The sequence below is a fragment of the Cynocephalus volans genome, chromosome X (genome assembly GCF_027409185.1).
Source record: "Cynocephalus volans isolate mCynVol1 chromosome X, mCynVol1.pri, whole genome shotgun sequence".
Classification (NCBI taxonomy): Eukaryota; Metazoa; Chordata; class Mammalia; order Dermoptera; family Cynocephalidae; genus Cynocephalus; species Cynocephalus volans.
In genome coordinates this window covers 101,797,222-101,818,869 of record NC_084478.1, presented here as the reverse complement: position 1 = coordinate 101,818,869, position 21,648 = coordinate 101,797,222, and positions in this window count along the sequence as shown.

Here is a 21,648-nt window from a genome sequence, read left to right as displayed (position 1 = left end):
AAACAGTGGTCATACAATTCACCTTTCCATTCTGCTTTCTATCTGTTCCATCTCTTAACTTTCAATTTTGGCTGGTTCACTTCTGTTGTGCCCAACACATAAAGTCACGGATCCCCATTGTTCTTGGCATAAAAACCAAAGACCTTAACTGAGTCTATGGGCTGCCATCTAAATAATCTGGTCACTGCCCACCTATTCCACCTTAAGTTCTGCCACACTCATCCTTCCCCCTCTCTGAATTTCAAATTCAATGCCCTTGTTTCTCTCTATATTCCTGATATGCCATACTCCCTCTGCCCAGGGTCGTTGAGTGTTACTATTCCCTCTCTGAGTGCAACCTGAATATCATTAATTTAGAGAAGTCTTCCTTGATATCCTTGAAAAAGTTAGGTCTGATAATTATATTCTGATAGGACCTTGTACTTTTTCTTTTCATACTCATCACAATTGTAATTATCTAGTTATTTCTGTAATCATTTGTTAAATACCATTTCCCCCCACTAGATTATGGGTTCTATAAGGAAAAGATCCATGTCTACTATTATCACCACTGAAGCTCCCTTAAAATATCAGTATACAAACATGCAATTATTTCTCTAATTAAAAAAACAACTGGACCTGCACCTCTCACCATATACCAAAATCAACTCTAAATGGGTTAAAGACATAAATATAAGACCTAAAACCATAAAATTACTTAAGGAAAACATAGGGGAAATACTCCAGGAAGTGGGACTGGGCAAAGACTTTATGAATAAGACCCCAAAAGCACAAGCAACAAAAGAAAAAATAAACAGATGGGACTATATCAAATTAAAAACCTTCTGCACAGCAAATAAAACAACAGGGCAGAAAAACAACCTATGGAATGGGAGAAAATATTTGCAAACTATACATCTGACAAGGATCAATATCCAGAATATATAAAGAACTCAAACAACTATACAGTGAAAAAAACAAATAATCCAATTAAAAAATGGGCAAAGGAAACGAATAGACACTTTTCAAAGGAAGGCATACAAATGTCCTACTGGTATATGAAAAAATGTTTAACATCTCTAGTCATCAAAGGAATGCAAACCAAAACCACACTGAGATATCATCTCACCCCAGTTAGAAAGGACATTATTAAAAAGAAGAACAACAAATGCTGGTGAGGATGTGAGAAAAGGGGAACTCTTCTACACTGTTGGCAGGACTATAAATTAGTACAACCATTATGGAAAACAGTAGGGAGGTTCCTCAAACAATTACAGATGGAACTACCATATGATCCAGCAATCCCACTACTGGGCATATATCCAAAGGAATGGAAAACATCATGTTGAAGGGATACTTGCACTCCCATGTTAATTGCAGCTCTATTTACAATAGCCAGAATATAGAACAAACTAAATGTCTATTAATGGACGAGTGGACAAGGAAAATGTGGTATATATACACAATGGAATACTACTCAGCCATAAAAAAGAATGAAATTCTGCCATTTGCAGCAACATGGATGAGTCTGGAGAAAATTATGTTAAATGAAATAAGCCAGACAAGGAAAGAGAAATACTACATGTTCTCACTTATAAGTGGATGCAAAGAAGAAAGAAAGAAAGAAAGAAAGAAAAAGGAAGGAAAGAAGGAAGGAAGGAAGGAAGGAAGGAAGGAAGGAAGGAGAAAAATAAATAAAGAAAGAAAATACCTAAACAATTCTTTGAACTTTCAGAATACTAGAAATAAGGGTGAGGTGGGGAGGGATGGTTTGGAGAAAGATAGGTTGGGTAAAGGTCATAAAGAAAAATCACGATTTGTAACAATAATATGCTTATAATAAATATTATTTAAAAAGTTCCACGCCAAAAAAAAAAAGAAAAGAAAAGAGACGAACAGAAACTGCTCCTCTTAACACTATTTCCTCTATCATCTATTGTTCCATTTCTCTGCTTCTCTTTTTAACAAAAGTCCTGAAAAGAGCTGTTTATACAGTTTTCAACTCCCTTCCACCCAGTCTCTCTTGAACCCACACCAATGGGGTTTTCACCTTAACCACTCCATGAGAACTTTTCTCATCCAGGTTACTAATCACCTCTATGTCATTAAATCTAATAATCAATTACTGTTCTTCATCTTAACCTCATCAATCAGCACCATTTGACATTCTGCCATTTGCAGCAACATGGATGAGTTCAGATAAAATTATCTGTTATAACTTTTGACTTCCCTGGGTTGTGGCTGTGCAGCAGTACACACCCGAGCCCCAAGGGGGAGGGACGTGGGTGCCACATTGTTACTTATGTAGTAGTTTAGTACTTAACTACTTAACCACTAATAGCCTACTGTTAGGTAGGCTACTTATCTTTTTGGTTATGTATGTCATGCAGTCATAACATTCCTAACCAAAAGTTTTCCAATATATTGATAGAAAAAAATTCCTTGTATTAAGTGGACTCACACAGTTCAAACCCGTGTTTTCAAGGGTTTGATGTATTTGCTTCCTTCTATATATAGACACTACCCTTCTGTCAGTGTGCTAGTAGTACCAGGGTTAACAAGGCTAATTCACACCAGCTAAAGTCACAAGGTATCAAAGTATAGATCATAATGCCCATCTATTAGCTTATAATGGGAAATATCGTAAACAAAGAAACATTCAGTTTGATAACTAGCATATTCTGCCTGTATTAGAGAATACACATACAAAACCATGTTATAATCAGAGATTTTCTTGATGAGCTTGGAATCATTAGATCAGTAGGTGTTCTTAATGATTACTGCCTCAAGGTTTAATTTGATCTATGTACTTATCTCCACCATCTCAATGGTGTACTCCAATCTGCTAATCAGGGCACTCTCTTTCCAAGGCAGTGCTGGAAACCTAAAATCAGCTCTCTGATTTTCCCTAATGTAGCAATTTGCTTTCTGATAATTCAGCATCCTGTTAAATAATTAGATTTTACCTTTCAATTTATAAACATAGTTAATTCATGTCCCCCTGAGATTCAACCGAAATGGTGTTTCTGAATCAAATTATCTACGTATAAGCAGTCTCTTAGGTTAATTTTGCAGGCAGTTTATTTCACTGGAGATTTTAAATTTTCCTAATTTCACCTCGAATTTCTTACCGCTTTGTATTGATTTCACAAGACACTTGGAATCTTAAACACATAAGCAATAAATTTTAAAGAATCTTAAATATAATATGTATATTTATATTCTAATGATAAAAGTGTCACGGCAGAAATTTTGCATTGTAGGTGCTATTTTATAGTAATTGGATAATATTTTCAAAATGTTTTGCTGTGTTAAGACACTCCAAATAAAATTATTATAAACAACAAACATGTCATATAATTTTCCCAAAAGATGTTCAGTCATATTGGCATTTTCATCTTTTTGCATTTCTACCCCAGTTTTTTTTTTTTTTTATCTTTCCTTAATCTAACATAAGATGATCCCTGTTCTGTCAACCCAATGTTATTCTTCTCTGTGGTCATTCATTCTTTCCCTTTTAAAAAATAACCCCTAGGTTTTTAAAAAGTTCTAAAATATGGGTGTTTTTATTACACTAGATAATAATCAACATTTGGATTTTAATGAAGAATACATTTATAATCCATTCATCTTGGTAATTCTTTGTTTAGTCTTTGTTCAGGCTTTTTGGATCGTGGAAATACTTCAAAAGAGCAACTTGAAGGAAGCAAATGCTAACCTTGTGGTTACTTAAAAGTTATAAAATTTGTCATGAGATTTTTATACAAAGCATTAGGTATAAAAAGCAACAAGAGTAAAATTAGTATTAAAATGCATGGACGTTGAATTTTTTCAAATGGAATATTACTCTGCCATAGAAAAGAATGAAATTCTCTCATTTGCAGCAACATGGATGAACTTACAGAAAATCATGTTAAATGAAATAAGCCAGGCACAGAAAGAAAAATACCACATGTCCTCATTCATAAGTGGGAGCTAAAAAATAAACATATAAATTAAAAAAGAAAGGAAGAAAGATATAACAATCACAATAATATGCTGAACTTTCAAAAGGAAAACTGAGTTTATCAGAGCTGGGAAAGTGGGGGGGTGGTGGTGGAGGGAGGAATTGGGAATTGGCAAAGGGCTACAAAAAATGATAGCATTGTATATTGTTGAATATACTAATTATCCTGATTTGAGCATCACATATTGCACATAGGTATTGATATTCAACTCTGTACCCCACAGATATGTACAATCAACTATGTTACAATAAAAATAAAAATTTAAAAAATGCATGGATGTATGCTGTATTGAGAAGAGCTTTGGACTTAAAAAAAAGGGTTCTAATGCTGTATCTCACATATACTACTTGTATAACACAGGCTAATCCTTTAGCCTCTATTAATCCAGTCTTCACATTGATAAAATGAGAAAATTTGTGTCTATTTTATGTGTTTTTTTTTTTGGTGAAAATCAAGTATGGCATATAGGTGAACACACTTCAACAATGTAAATGTGTCATACTGATGTAATTTCATATTGTTAGAATTGTTAATATTACGAATTACCTTGATGTTGTGAGGACATTAAGGGAAGACTATATGACTCTAATTAACAAAGGTTCCAAAGCAAATTTTGAAATTAAAGAATACATATCTGAGTGACATTACACACATACACATGCACACACACACACACACACAGAGGTTAGTTTTTAGGAGGGTCCTATATATAATACAGATCTCTATGCAAATGCTGTGCACTGGGTATGCTCAGCTTGCATATATATTATTCTTTACTCTTTTTTCTGTCCAGTCCATCTTCTACATTGCCAACTCCAGTTAACTACTTTTTAGAAAAACACAAACCCTGTTTTGGTAACTCCCTAATGCTTATTTAATAAAATTCAAATTAATTAGTTTGGCAGAAAGAACCTAGTCTCAACTTGTTTCTCCAACCTCATCTCCCCTTTTACTTTCTTCCCCTTATTCTTTTTTCTTCCTCAACCTATCACTTTTACCCCTATGCTATAGCTACAAAAAATATCTTACTATTCCTCAAATATTCTAGGATCTTTTCTAACTCTTTGAATTTGAACAAGCATATTGTTTCCTTTGTCTAGAATACCTTTCCTTTAACTTCTAATTTTCCAGACCCCTGTAGTAGAAAATAATTTATTTCTACCCTACATTTCCCTGGCATATTGTTCACTTATTCATCCAACCAATATTTATTGAGTGCTTATTACGTTCCCAGCACTGTGCTAGGAAATGCTGGTGATTCAGAATTGAACAGTACAATGATGGTCCCTAACCTCATAGATTTTATGGATGCTCATAGTAAATCAACAGTCCACAAATAATTACATAACTAAAACTGTGATAGTGCCATAAATAAAATGTATAGAGCTCAATGACAGCACATAACTATTACCTAGTCTACAGGATCTTTAGGGCAGCATTAATGATTTATTCATCTATTATTTCCCATGGTATTAAACACATAAGAAGTATTCAATATATCTGTTTGTTAATTTGAATTAAATTATATAGCCAGTCTCAGTAACTATTTCATCACAACTCTAGATATACAATCAATTTAATGCAGAAAAAAAAATTCAATAACACGATTGTTTTATCTTTATAAAACAAGCGGTAGTTCAACGGGTTTTTTTGACTGAACTGGCATCACTTAATAGATACTGTGCCACCGTGCTTTGCAAGTAGAAGTGCTTGGAACACAAATTCTCATAAAAATACACTAGTGATAGAACTTCAAATGACTAGGAGAGGAGATCAGGAAATCCTCCCTCCAGAAAGCACTACAAACCTGCACGAAATTAACAAAAGCAACAATTTCAGCATTCTGGAAATTGACCAAGAATACACATTCATCTGAGAAGCATTTACACTTGAAACATCACTGATCTCAGGGTAAAAACAGTGGGTATCTGTAGCTTAGAGCTGCTCCCATACTCCCTATTCCAAGCTCATTTGGCTCAGAGGTTCTGACAGGACTTGTCCACTGAAAACCACAAAACATTGCTGAGAGAAATTAAAGAGTACCCAAATAAATGGAGAGGCATTTCACGCTCATGTGTTGGAAGACTCAATATTGTCAAAATTCCAATTGTCCTCAAACTGATTGATAGATTAAATGCAAATCCCTTTCAAAATCCTAGCTGACTTCTTTGAAGAATTTGACAAGCAGATCCTAAAATTCATATGGAAATATAAGGGACCCAAAATAGATGAAACAATTCTGAAAAAGTAGAACAAAATTGGAGGACTCCGACTTTCTGATTTCAAAACTTACTATAACGCCACAGTTAATCAAGACAATGTGGTATTGGTACAATGAGAGGCATATAGATATGTGGAACAGAATTGAGTTTAGAAATAAATCCTTATATTTATGATCAATTGATTTTCCACAAAAGTACCAAGGCAATTCAGTGGGGAAAAGGATTGTCTTTTAAACAAATGGTGCTGGAATAATTGGATACCCATGTTAAAAAAGAAAAGAAAAAGAAAAAAAAAAAAAAAGAAATTAGACGCTTACTTCACACCATATACAAAAAGTTAACTAAAAATAGATCGAAGACCTAAATGTAAGTGCTAAAATTACAAACTTCTAGAAAAAAATACAGGAGAAAATTTTTATGACCTCAGGTTGGGCAAAGAGTTCTTAGAAACAATATTGAAAGCATGATCCATAGAATAAAAAATGATAAATTAGATTAATCAATTTTTTTTTTCTTTTTTTTTTGTCATTTTTTCGTGACCGGCACTCAGCCAGTGAGTGCACCGGTCAGTCCTATATAGGATCCGAACCCGCGGCGGGAGCGTCGCCGCGCTGCCAGCGCAGCACTCTACCAAGTGCGCCACGGGCTCGGCCCAGATTAATCAATTTATGCTCCTTAAAAGTCACCATTAAAATTTAAAACACAAGCCACAGACTAGGAGAAAATATACACAAATCATAGATCTGATTAAGGGCTTTTATCCGGAATATTTGGAAAAAAAAAAACAAAAACCCTTACAATTCAATAATAAGACAACAAAAAATAATTTTAAAAAATGGGCAAATGATTTGAATAGACATTTCACTAAAGAAGATACATGAATGGCTTAAAAGGACATGAAAAGATGTCCAGCATCATTAGTCATTAGGGAAATGCAAATCAAGAAGCTACTAAACTTCCACCAGAATGGCTATAATGAAAAACACAAATGATACCAACAGTTGATGAGGATGTGGAGAATGTGGGCCACTTCTGCACTGCTGGTTGGAATGTAACATGGTACAGCCACTTTGGAAAATATTTTGGCAGTTTCTTAACAAATTAAACACAAATTTAACACAAATTTACCATACAATGCAGCAATTTTACGCCTAGGAATATAACCATGAGAAATGAAAACATATGCCCACACAAAGACATGTAGGTAAATATTCATAGAAGTACTACTAATAATAGCCCCAAACTGGAAACAATCCATATGTTCACCACCTAGTAGGTGGGTGAATAAAATGTGATATATCCATATAGTGGAATACTATCCATCAGTTAAAAGGAACAAACTATTATTGATCCATGCTACAACAATGGATGGAGCTCAACATTATGCTCAGTAAAAGAAGCCAGGCATAATGGGCCACATATTGTATGATTCCATTTATATGAAATGTACAGAAAAGGCTAGTTTAAAATGACAGGAAACAGAATGTTTGCTTAAGCCTGGATGTGGGAGCAAGGATTAACTGCTAACTGGCCCCAGAGAACTTTTGGAGGACACAGAAAAATTCAAAAACTAAATCATCGTGATGGTTGCATAACTCTATGAATTTACTAAGAGCACTGAATTACATACACTTAAAATGAATGAGTGAATTTTATGGTATGTGAGTTATATTGCAATAAAGCTGTTTAAAAAATATATATGGATATAGTAAATGGAAAAATTTGGTGGACTTCCTTTAAGGTCCCTACTTGGCTTTCTTTAGACCCATAGTATGCACCCATTTACATAATTTCTCTCTTTATACTAACACTCCTTACATAAAGCCTTTATCTCCCAGCTACTATGCCTTTTTCCAGTTCTAATCTCATATATTCAGTTACCTCTCATACTACTCCTTGTAAAAGTTAACTTCTCCATCTCTTGCCTCAATAAGCTTTCCTTCTCAATTTTCCCATAACTATTAGCATCTATCTTTCCTATATTTCTCAATACCTCAGTGTTGTTATCAGTCTCTCAATGCAAGATTAAATTAGAAACCTAGTCAAACTAATTTTTCTCCAAAGCATCTGTTAACTGTGCCTTTTCTATTATCTAATCAGGCAGGTCTTGCTGGTTTTAGATACAGATGCTAAACAATCTACCTCAAGTACTATTTTTCACATCACTACTGTCCTTAAAACCTAGAGTGCCTTTGGATATACATATACATTTTTTTTTCTTTCAGCCAAAAATATCTGTATTAAAAATTTTTTTTAATACAGATAAACAAAATGCAACCATGGAGTACCCTGCTACATGCATAGCATAGTTAACACCTTGTTGATTACACTTCTAAAAATTTAATACATATTTATACCCTTTATTTTAAAAATAAGTTCATGTACATAATATTTTGTAGTCTGCTTGTGTGACTGAGTACTATATTATGATCATCGTTCTAAGTCAATAAATATTTATCACTGTTGATATCAGATTAGTGTTCCTTTATGTAGATGTACTTTATTTTATTTAATCAAACTATTGGTATTACCAAAATTTTAAAAATTTTAAAAAAACTATTGATGTTCCCTATTTTAATAAATCTAAATTTGTAACTTTCCCTTCTAAAGTCTTCCATAACCCTTATGTTCTCCAATACCATCTTTTATTATTTTCCAACTTAAACCCCTTATCCCAGTCAAGGAAATCTGCTTGTATCTCACATGCATCTAGTTAAGTCCTGCTTTTCACATGTTCTTACACTCTTAGCATGGATATATAAAATTGTCACATGGTATTTTTAACTTATTTATATAATTGCTCTTAGGATACTTCATGCTTTTTTCTATCCCTCCTAAATTATATTGTGAGCTACTCCTAAGGCAACTTTCAAGTTTGCTTTTTTCTGCACCCTCAAAGAAACCACTAAATTGCAGGGTGTACAGTGGGTGAGCATTAAATTAGCATTGATTTAAATGAATGATTCACATTCTTGAGTTCATTTATCATAAGCTTATGAGCATCCACTGTGTGCACAACACTTAAATGCCATTAAGAAAACAAAGAAGTAAATGATACATGATCTCTCCTCTCAAGGAGTTTATAATCTAGCTGGGAGAAGAAAAGCACATGAATGGTTAGACAATACAAGACTACAATTCAAAAAAGATATCAAGAAGCATGAGAATTCAGGGTCCATGCTTAACTTTCTCTCAAAACTTTTGCCTGATAAAGGAGTCTAGCCTTGTTAAAAGAGCTATTTACTGAGCACCTATGTGATTGCTGGTTCACATGTATGGTGGTTATATATTGTGTGCTGGATATTGGGCATCCATTTCCTCTATGTCATAGCACTCTTATTTTCTTTTGAGAATTGGGCTGTTCCAGTTAGACTACAACCCTCTGGTTATAGTCTACCTTATACCTTACCCTTCTGTAACTAAGTGGCAAGGAATTACACTGCAAATGACTGAAATTCCAGTTTATCTTAGCCTTGACATCATGATTAAACAGTTTCCTTGGTCTCCTGAGCTACTTCAGTTTCTTCCTGTTTCCAGGCCTGACTCACTAGCCTCCCACAGATTGTGAGACCCTGATATTTTTCCAAGAAATTAAATTTTGCATAAGTTAGCCAGAGTCTATTTCTGTTGTTTGCAACTAAGAAGTCCTACTTGGCATAGTTATCTATCTATCATTTTCCATATTTCACTGATAAGGAGACTGTGGATTAGTGATATTAAGTATATTCCCAAGGCCACACAGCTAGCAAGTGGCAAATGTCAGTATGATTGATTCTAAAATCTAAGTTCTATAAAATTACTTACCAGAGGCTATGTGGCATGGACTAGATTTAAACTCTAGTTTAAATCCTCAAAACTGTTGTTCTTTTCCCTCCACCAAGCAGCCTTTCAATGAGAAGTCACTACAGATTTTCAAGAAGGGTATGACATATGAAAATGGTATCTTAGAAAGGTTAATTTCACAGAGGTACACGGGCTGGAGGGGAAGCGAGAGAGCTTGAGGTAGGGAGATAAATGAAAAAGATGAGGTAAATAATACAGATGAAGAATAACAGGAGTCTGAACAGTGAAATGACAGTTGGGATGCAAGAGAGGACAGAAGGGAACAGTTAGTAGAATAATCTACCAAATTTTGGTCCAGTAAGCATAAGTCTTTCTGAATTAAACAGAATCTCTTAGTAAGCATATTATAAACTAATAAGCATGCATACATCATTTGCAGCTAAATTAGGTACACATCATTTGCAGAAAAAGTGCAAATCACAAAACCATAGGGAAAAAAGAATATCACAAAATCGAGATAAACAGTTATAGGGATTGGCTCAAGTTTTTCCAACAAGGGGTAAAAATAAACTTTCATGATCTTAATTTTCCAGGAAACAAAAGTCTCTAGAAGCAAGAGTCATTTTCTCCACTACAAGTAGCTGTACAAGTCAATAGGAAAAGGGATATGAGTTTTGAAATAAGAAGAAAGGAAACAATTAAAGAAATTTATAGTACTTAGACTGTGAATATAGTGGAGAGAAGGAGGGTAGTCATGTTTGGGAAAGAACTACTATGTATAAAGGCTTTAAATACCAATCAGATTAAAGCACGAACTCGCTGACAAATGGTGCAATTTGCATGGTACCAATGCATGATGACCCCTGAGACCACCCTGTATGAGTGTCACTCAAGTTAAAGATGGTTCCTACTTTGCAAAAGTGGCAATTGGGACACTACTTCAGCACTCTGTATAAACTTCCACCAAATAACAAGCCAAATTTTGTTCAAACAATTTTATGAATTGTTATCTAATTTTTTGTTTTCTAATTACAAAAATAACACATGCTCATTGTTTAGAAATTCAATAAATGCTTCAGAATAGAAAATAAAAAGTTAAAGCTTTTCCTCCCATCTAACTATATTAGTTTGGTATGTATATTGTCAATGTTTTTCCATGTACATGAAAACAAGCACACATGCACACATGATATATACATCTATACTTTTATATAGATAACACTGAAGATATTGTTTTGCAACTTGCCTTTTTCATGTGATACTCTATTATGGACATCTTTTGTACATATTGAGAACCAGCTCTTTTGTTCTAAATTACCAAGGCAGATGTGTTCTCAAGATCTGGTTTCTGGCATTTTCCCAAAAACCTAAATGCTTCAATAACTGTTTTTTGTGTAAAAAGAAAATTCACTTCTCAAGTAAAAGTATGTTTTAAACAATAAAGAAATTGTAGAAGTTGTTTGTAATAACCCATGTAAAAGGAAAATTCAGTGTGGCATGTTGATGATGCTTAATTCAAGTAACAAAGTTCTGATAACAAAAAAAATTTAATCTGGTCCTTAGAGTTGCCATTTTTATGAGATATCCAGAGTACAATTTTTATTTTTATTTTTTGATGGCTGGCCACTGGTTGGTATGGGGATCCGAATCCTTGACCTTGGTTTTATCAGTACCATGCTCTAAACAAGTGAGCTAACCAGCCAGCCTCAGAGTACTATTTAATAAGAAGAGAAGCCTTGGTATTTTGATATATATTTTCCTTTAAATGCCTATTACATGTATAGTAATTTTCAGATAATTATTCTATAGAAATCTTTTTCTCTAGAAAGAAAATATTAATAAAATAGAAGAGTTAAGTAAACAGACATTTTAATTTAATATTAAATTTTAATCCTCATTAGAGTCCAGAATTTTTCTTCTGAAGACTCTGTGTGGTCTCCTAGCTATTAATAAAGTAAGTGAGGTGTTCCTGTTTGGATGTTGGTTGCTAAAACATTAATTCTTTGAAACCTGAAAATTTAGTAAACTAATATGATTTGTTGCGTGGCAGTTATATATCAGTAAATTTGGTATATTTGGTGAACAATTGGTAAATAAAATTAGGATGTAATCAAAGGCTAAAAATGGCTTTTATTTGAGCAAGTTAAGACTCTCCTGCTGTTAGGAAGCTAGTTCATTTCTTAAGAAGTTAGTATATTAGTACTAAGCATGTTCTTGTGCAGAGCAATACCTTGTGTGAGGAGAGAGGATTTTTCATAAGAAAATATCTTGGTACCTGTCCTAGGGAAATCTAAAATATGCTTAGGAGAAGAACGTGTGTGTGTACATATAAGAAATGATCTATGTGGCTCTGTTATAGCATTTATCATAAAACATACAAAAAATGTAACGCAGCCCAAGTAAATAATTCCTGAACGAAAGGAAGAGTTAAAGAACTACATTCCATTGGATAAACTTTCCTGAAGAAGATAATTTTAGTTAGGACTGATTGAGCAGTCACCATGTTCTAAGAGTTTTTCACATATTATGTTATTTAAAGCTCACTATTGCTCTGTGAAGTGGGTACTATTATTATACCCATTTTAAAGATGAGGAAACTGAGGTATAGGGAGTTGAGAAACTTGCCCAAGGTCACCAGCTGGTAAAAGACACGACTTGTGCATATACACAGGTCTAATTCCAGAAAGTGAAGTATCACTAGAAGTTTGGGATTAGAGCAGATGAGTGTTTTCAGAAAGATTTTTCAAAGAACTATGTATAGCATATATGAGAAGCTAGGGAACAGCTTGATGACTACTCCAAGCATATTGGTCAATTCGTCTAACCATTTACGTAATTCTCTCTTTATGTCATATTTAACCTCTCTTATGAAAAGGTTAGACATGTTCTCATAATGTGGAATCATAAAATAGTATTAATGGGGTATCCAGTTACCTCTAAAGAGAGAAAACTTGAATGCTTTTTTAGATAGACAAACACTGGTTATAAGAGAAGACAGACAAAACTGCTCAATACTCTTATTTTGTTTACATCTGTTTTAAGAGAGTCACTAAAACAAAGAAATATATCTAGAGAACTTATGGCTGTATTTCTTGTTTCTCTCTTTGTATTAAGCAGATATTTTGATGATAAGTAAAAGCAAAAAGCAACAATTAGTTCAATAGATATCTTGTTCATTTACATGCTTGTAGTCAGTCATGATACAGTTGCCTCTCTTTCTCTCTCATTGCTGAGTTAGAGAACAGTGAAGTGTTAGCTATCTTTACCTTGAAAGTATTAATACTAGATTTCCTGAAGCATTCTAAGCTAGTAATTTAAAAGAAAGGCCTGCCAGAGTACAGAATATCACTAAACCAAGGACATTAGTCGTTATCATAACAATATGTGACTTTGGATCACAAGGCCAATTCAACTTATTCCCTAAATTGAAAGGAACAGTACACATGTAAAACACGACTCAAGTTGATTAAATTCATTAGCCCTAACCTGGGACCATGCTTATTTAACTGGGATACGAATCCCTATGTGGTCCCATGAAAGGTATAGTAATAATAATAGATAACATTTATTGAACCTTTATGCATTTGATAAGTAATATACATAATCACCTTAATTCTTCTATAACAATCCTATGGGACAGTTCCTATCGTTATCTTCCTTTTGTAAATGAGGATACTGAAGGTCAGAGATGTGTGACTTGTTCAAGGTCATACAGATAATAAGCAGCAGATAAATCCAGGCAGTCTCACCCCAGAGCCTGTGCTGTCACCTGAAACTCACAGGAATAGGGATCATCATAGTGCATCTTCCTGGGTGTCAATTTTACTCAGGGACATAGAATCTTATCCTATATAAAAACTAATATCAATAAATTATGGAATACAATTCAAATAGTAGAAAGAAATTTATAGCTAAAATGTATAGATTTCAAGGGAGTTTCATATTTTCAATGGGTAGCTTAAGGTCATACTTTCAAGTCCCTCAAAGCACAGGTTCCTTTGCTGCGAAGGATACTTCAATGAAAAAATTCCTAGGATATTTTTCATTCAATTGTGAATTGGATACACTGGCATTCACTTTAAGCTCTGACCTCCCAATGTTTGGATGCTAACCAAATAAAGCCATTAGGCACATCAGAATTAATGAAACTCATGTTTTTCATTAAATTAGTTTGTTCTAGCGTACCTTGTCAGTTCAAGATAAGACTCTTGTGTAGGCCACAGCAACTTGAGGACTGGTGCCCCTTAATACTATGAGAATATAACTATTATCAGAGGAATGGAAGAATGGCCATGACGGTCACTAAACTTCAGTTCCAGCTCTTCTGTCCAGGAGCTCATTCACTTTTGTTCATTAAAGATAATACAGCAGAGTGGTTAAGAACTCAGCATCTGGAGTCAGCCATCTGGTTTCACATCTGGGCTCTACTGAATATAAACTATGTGAGCATGATATTCACTTGGTATCCTCAATAAGGATTCTAAGGATGATATGATGAGAATATTATATAAGATGGTATGAGGACGATAACGAACCTCTCAATGGGTTCATTAAAATAAAATAGTAAAAGCAAAGCACTTGGTTCAGTGCTACAAAGAAAGAGATAAAGAAATTTAGTTGTTATTCAGTGACAGCTATGAACACTTATTACATAATGATTAGGATAATAATCTCTTATTAGAGGATCTGAAAAATCTTCATTTATTCCTTAATCTGACCCTAAACCAAAATCTGTACCATTTATGAAAATCTTTTTTAATACATAATAATACATATAAAAGTATGGTAAGTGCAGAATTATTTGTAGTGACGAATACCTGGAAACACTCAGCATGTCCATGAATAGTGAAAGTCTTACTTTCTCCAGTGTGTATAAGGAGATTAGACTAGATGATCTCTGAATCCCTTCCACCTCCAACAAAGACAAGATTTTCACACAGCTGTTAAGTTTGAGGTCATTACGCTGAGTGATGGAAAAGAAAAAAGAAAATCTAAAGTATAAGGTGAGTATTTAAAATTAAGTCACAATGCATAGTACCCTATGCATTGTGACTTAGTACACAATGTACACAATGTACACAATGTACACAATGTACACATAGTACACAATGCAACTTAACCCATACATAAAAAGTAAAAAGAAAAAAAAAAAAAAAAGGCTATTGACATCAAGAACAGGAATCATTACTTAACAAATTTGGGGTTATTATATTTTAATATATAATAAGTTAATTGTATAGAAGTGTTACACTTTGCAGCTTCATAAATGAATAAAAATAAATGGGATCAAAAATAAATATGTGGTACAATGAGTTTGAGGTTTAAGTAATAAAGATTGCATAATCTAGGGCTGTCAGGAGGTTTAAAGGTTCTTGATGAAGAAAGGGGGCTGTGTGTGGTATAAAATATTAAAACAATACCTGTTCAGACATTTTACTTAAAAATGTATTTTTTTTTCTTTGAAGTAACAGGACACATTCTTTAGGCAGATAATGCCAAGCAGGATGAGCGGCTATTTGACCTTAGAACGATCAGCACCTAATGTTATTATTAATAACAAGGAGTTGCCAACAGTTATGAAATTTCCACCATTGTGCAAACTAGAGTTGGAAGACACCTATTTGTAGATTCCTAGCTGCTTCTAAAACAAGTCACAGCATAGGCAGAAGGACATGCTATGAGTAGTTTGAGACTATATAACAAGAAAGGTTTCTTTACAAACAATCTTGGTAAACAATATGAAAAACAACAAATAATATTGAATATATATGTTTTGTGCCATTATTAGCTCCATTTTAGAAAGGAGAAACAGAGGCAGTAAAAGTGAAATAAACTGCCCAATATCTAATAGAGCTAATGAGAGGAAAAACCAAGATTCAAGCCCAGCAATTCTGACTCAAGAACCTGTGCTAAAATTAATTATATTATAATGTCTCACTAAGGAAATCAAATATTGATACTCGACTATTTTGGGGATTCTCTTCTTTTCAACTCTAAGAAAGGGTTTTGTGAAGTGTGTATATGTCATTTGGTACAAAAATGACCATCACCTCTGAAGAATTGTGGGACATGTATTTGTTCCCACCATCAGGAACACTTGCAGTACCACAAGATTAATTTTTCCTCACATTAGGCATCTAATGAAATTAATTATATATATTTAGGTATTCTGCAAGAAAACTGGCAGTAAGGGTCAATTTGGGCTTCTACTTTGTCCAAATAAATTGCAAAATTTGGAAATAGCTATCACAGTATTATATACATGAACATTGCTCACTATTCAAAAACTTTAAACTTGTTCTCCCTTTTTAGTAGAATTAAATAAAATGCTTCAAAACTTGTAATAAAAATGTTTGCTTTATTTGAATTTTAGTGTAGGAATTCTTCAGATGAGTACTAAAAGCAAAAGATTCTTGCGTACCCTTGTAAAAAGTGTTCCTCTGTGATGTGGTTTTATACTTTTGACCCATGTATACTATTTTTAAGTTGAAAACAAGCATTAGCAACAAAAGCAAAGTAGACAAATAGGATTATAACAAATTACAAAACTCCTGCACAGCAAAGTAAACAACCAATAGAGTGAAGAGGCAACCTATGGAATGGGAGAATAAATTTGCAAACCATAAATCTGATAAGGGGTTAATATCCAAAATATATAAGGAACTCAACTCAATAGTATTTTAAATGTGGAAAAAGACCTGAATAGACGTTTTTCACATCAAGACAGGTATATATATGGATGGAAAAAGTCCTCCACATCACTAATCGTAAGGAAAAATGCTAAATAAAACCACAATGTGATATCACTTCGCACCTGTTAGAATGGCTAATATCAAAAAGACAAAAGATAACAACTTTTGGCGAGGATGTGGAGAAAAGGGAACCCTTGTACACTGCTGGTGGACATGTAAATTAGTACAGCCATTATGGAAAAAAGTATGAAGGTTCTTCAAAAAATTAAAAATAGAACTACCGTATGATCCAGCAATCTCACTACTGGGTATATATTCAAAGGATAGGAAATCAGTATGTCAAACAGATATCTGCTCTCGCATGTTCAATGCAGCATTATTTACAATAGTCAAGATATGGAATCAACATAAGCATCCATCAATGGATAAATGGATAAGGAAAATGTGATATATATACAAAATAGAATGCTATTCAGCCTTTAAAAAGAATGGAATCCTGTTATTTGTGACAACGTGAATGACTCTGGAGGACTTTATGCTAAGTGTAATAGTAAGGCACAGAAAGACAAATACTATATGATCTCACTTATTTGTGGAATGTAAAAAAGTTGAACTCATAGAAACAGAGAGTAAAATGGTGTTTACCAAAGGCTGAAGCAAGAGTGGCAGGGGTTGGGGGGGGGAACGGAGAGGGCAGGGGAATGGGAGATGTTGGTCAAAGAACACAAGTTTTCAGTTAGACAGGAGAAATAAGTTCAAGAGGTCTGTTGTACATCATGGTGATTATGGTTAATAACAATATATCATATACTTGAAAATTGCTGAGAGAATAGATTTTAAGTGTTCTTACCACAAAAAAATAAGTATGTGAGGTAAGCATATGTTAAAAAATTTGATTTAGCCATTCCACAATGTATACATATATCAAAACATCATGTTATATACCATAAATATATATAATTTTTACTTGTCAATTAATAAATGTCAAAAACTAACGTTATATCAAATATACAAATTAGTAATTGATTTTTCTTATCTGCCACTGCATTAATTGTAACTGTCATTTTAAACTCCATGGAGTTAAGGCTATAATGCCAGAAATATAATTCTCAAATATTTCCTTTAAAAAATCAAAAGCAATAGCTACAAACCATATTCTGTACATATGAGTGGATCCTTAGTATAGGAATGAGTATAAAATGAAATATTTTTTACTTTGAAACCATAGTGTGAAATAACAACAACCAATGTTTTATTACTATTCTTTTAAAACTATAATTTATTAACAGCTTGAAAATGCTTCCTATTTCTAGTTTAGCAAACAGATCTGTCTTATCAGATGTGAGAAAATCAAACGCATTATTTGCAGTTCTGAATAATGCTAACTACCATTCCAGTGGCTGGACTGTAGATAACTACATACCGGCAACTCTACAAAATAGAACATTTATGTTTCTTGTTTTGACGTTTTTTCTAGGTTTTTACTGCAGTTACCTGCCTCTCTCTTTTAGATATTTGGGTGCAGAAGTAAAAGGCAGAGGATGAAGATCTAGCTGCTGTAACTGTCTCCGTTGTAATGAAATTCTGCTATTCCACAATTTGGTTTTCATTCTCTCCCAAATATATCTAACAAAATGGATAGCTACCAATTAGGTGATTAAAATTAGTACACAATGGAACAGAATAGAGAGTCCAACATAGACCAACACATATATAGATGACTAAATTTTGATGAATGTGCAAAGGGAATTCAGTGGAGAAAGGACAGTCTTTTAGACAAATGTTGCTGGAACAATTGGATATCCATATACAAAAAATGAGTTTCAGTCCATACCTTCCGCCATATACAAAAATGTATCAGACCTAAATATGAAACCTAAAAGTATACAACTTCTAGAAAAAACACGGAAAATCTTTGTGACCTAGGTTAGGCAAAGATTTCTCAGAGATAACACTAAGCATAGTCCATAAAGGAGAAAAAAAGATAAATTGGAATTCATCGAGATTATAAACTTCTGTTCTTTGAAAACAGTGAGAGACAAAGTTGAGAGAATGCAAACAAAATCCAGAGGGGGAGAAATATTTGCAGAGGTTATATCTGATAAAGGACTAGTATTCAGAGTATATAAAGAACTGTCAACACTTAAAAGTAAAACAATTAACAATCCAACTTCTAAAAAATGGGCTAAATAAGTTATTTTTGTACTTCTGTTTATTTGTTTTAGACTGCAAGTTTCTTTAGGATTGACATGACAGCCCTTAGTACAGTGTAGATCTTTAGTTAGTATGGATTAGGTGTGTTCTTATTGACCTGATACCTCAATTTGGGCACTCCAGTGATATGGCTCACATTTTGACCCAACAATAGTTCCTAGAAGCAGGAACTGAATTGGGTTCAATGTTATATAATGATTAAAATTATAACAAAGGAAAAAATAATAAAATAAAATTAAAAATGGGCAAAATATAAATAGACACTTCACTAAAGAAGACATGTAGATGGCAAATCAGCACATGAAGAGATGCTCATCATTAGTCATTAGGGAAATGCCAATTAAAACCACAATGAGATACCGCTACATACCTATTAGAATGGCTAAATTTAAAAAGATTCGACCATACCAAGTGTTGGCACTGTTGGTAGAAATGCAAAACAACCACGTTGGGAAATAGGTAATTTCTTAAAAAGTTAAACATACACCTACCATGTGATCTAGTCATTCCACTCTCAGGTATTTTTCTAAAAGAAATGAAAACATATGTCCATACAAAGACTTGTATACAAATGGTCATTTGTATATAAGTAGCTTTATTTAGCAGTACCCTGAAACTCAAAACACCACAAACAACCATCAACAAGTTGTAAAATTTCCAAGTAATAGATTACTACTCAGAAACAAATAGCAAAAAAAAAAAAAAAAAAAAAAAAAAAACCCTTGATACACAAAACATGGATGAATCTCAAAATAATTATGCTAGAGAAAGAAGTCAGGTGAAAACAAGGGAATATTGCATGATTCCATTTATAAAAAAATTCCAGAAAATGAAAATTAATCTACAGGAACAGAAAATAGATCAGAAATTGCCTAGGGACAAGGAAAGGGATTCAAAGGAGCATGAGAAAACCTTCAGGGGTGATAAAAATTTCCATTATCTTGACTGTGGTGATGCTTTCACAGGTATATACATTTATCAAAACTTATAAACTTCTGTACTTCATGTGCAGTTACCGTGTCTACTATACTTCAATGAAATTGTTTTTTAAAAAGAATTAACTTGTGTATTCAGATAAAACCTGTCTAGATAAACAAAACAACAAAAACAAAGAAGAAACAAAGTTAAAAAATAAATGAACTTTGAATGCTTGGCTTCTTAAATATCTGTAATAAAAGATAATGCTGCTACACCTGTCATTGTATACTTTGTACGTGTGTTTGTGTTGCAAGGTGGGTGGTATAAGGGATTGTGTATATGTTCATATCAGAAAAGGTGTAAACAGATGGCAAAGAGCTATGTTCAGCCTGAGTATACTAACAGATTCTTTCTTAAGCACCATCTCATGTAGAAGCATGAACATTTACCCCCCCCCAAAATATCATAAAATAATGGAACAGAGAACACATCACTATGCAAGTAATTTATATATAATCTGTTGAAAAAATAAGTATACATGTTAGAACTAATACAAATATATTCACAGTAGAAAATATTTGGTATAATGCAAAATTAAATTGATTATATGAAGAAAAACCTTATTTTCTTTCAGAGACCTACTACATAAAATTAAATAAACTAAGAGACAAAAAAAGGTTAAAAAAAAAAAAAAAAAAGAAGTATGTTACGAGATACCTAAGGCAGTGTATACACATCAAAAGTAGAGTATTGTGATTGGAAAAAGTTACCTACTTTCAACTATTTTTATAGTCTATAGTTAGGGAAAAAATACTTGCAAACTGAAAATCACAAGTTAATTAACATACTATTTTTGTATGAGGCTTTTAGAAACTGTTTTCTTTTTCTTTGCCATGTTCCATTCCAAACTTTTCCAGTATCAGTGTGAGTAATTAAGTACTAATCCTTGCAAAGCATCCAGAAACCCTTCAAGTACATAATTTTATAATGAAAGCTTTAATCGAGTCACATTTGCCCAATATCATAAATTCGAAAGAGGTATTTTCTAAAAGAGTCACAGATGCCTTAAATCAAGGCCAAAATGATTTTACCTTTAGGATTTCACCACCAATTAATTTCTTTCTTAATTCAGTGGAACGCAAGCAAAGGACATAAATAAACAGTTCTCTCAGATCACACCGCCGGCCTTCAAGATGGCGCCGGTGGGTGACGAAGGTCTTGGTGGAAGTATTTTGCGGCGATCAGAAAGACAAGAAGCCTAAGAAGTCAACCTGGAAATTTAATTTGGACCTTACTCATCCAGTAGAAGATGGAATTTTTGATTCTGGGAATTTTGGTACCTTCCCTAGTGAATATCTAGGGTTTTCTTCCCTAGTTTTGCATTTTTTGTTTTAAAATAGGAACAGTTTCTACGGGAGAAGGTTAAAGTCAATGGAAAAACTGGAAATCTTGGGAATGTTGTTCACATTGAACGCTTCAAGAATAAAATCACAGTTGTTTCTGAAAAACAGTTCTCTAAAAGGTATTTAAAATACCTTACCAAGAAATACCTTAAGAAGAACAATCTTCGTGATTGGCTTCGTGTTGTCGCATCTGACAAGGAGACGTACGAACTTCGTTATTTCCAGATTAGTCAAGATGAAGATGGATCAGAGTCGGAGGACAAGGCGAAGCCTCCCCTTACAGGGCTTTGCTTACTATTAAATGAAGAATATATGAGAAAGAAACCTCTAGAAATGGACTTTTACTTTATCTTTGAATAAAAACATTATGCTCATAAAAAATAAATAAATAAAGAAAGAAAGAAAGAAAGAAAGAAAGAAAGAATTCTCA